We start from the raw sequence: 590 nt of genomic DNA on the forward strand, positions 1-590 counted from the left end.
TATATATATATATATATATATATATATAATGTGTGTATATATATATGCTGCTGCAGGTGTGGAACGTCTCTGCTGCTGCCTCTGGCCGCGACGAGCCTTCCAGCGGGCGGGGGGGGGGGGGGGGGGGGCTAGAGGAGGAGTGCGGCTTCATCAGGTGGCGCACAGTTTCCGACACCTCCTCCAACTTCTTCGATTTTTCTAGCATGGCCTTGAAATTGGCTACGAACAGAACGTCCATCGTGATGGGGTCCTCCAGCAGGTCTTTCTACAGTTTCTCCGGCAGGGAGGGGGAGTGTCAGAACCAGGTGGACCGCTGGATCATTGTCATCCAGGTGGTGATGCGAGACAGGCAGACAACAGAGGAGGCGCACATGTTGAGGATGATGTCAGATGCCTTGCAGATTGAGCTCTTTGTCTCCTCAGGCAGGTCTGTTTTCTCCAGCCTCTTTGAGATGCTGTAAGCCAACAGAGCGACATTGTTGTTCGCTGCGGCCGCCTGGAACGCACATTGGTGAGCTTGGTTGGAGAGTGATGTCACCGTCTAGTCATGCTTCCCTGGAGAAACTGGATGCTGGTCCAGCCTGGATACT

Source organism: Nematolebias whitei, chromosome 8 (genome assembly GCF_014905685.2).
Source record: "Nematolebias whitei isolate Nwh7 chromosome 8, NemWhi1, whole genome shotgun sequence".
NCBI classification, from domain to species: Eukaryota; Metazoa; Chordata; class Actinopteri; order Cyprinodontiformes; family Rivulidae; genus Nematolebias; species Nematolebias whitei.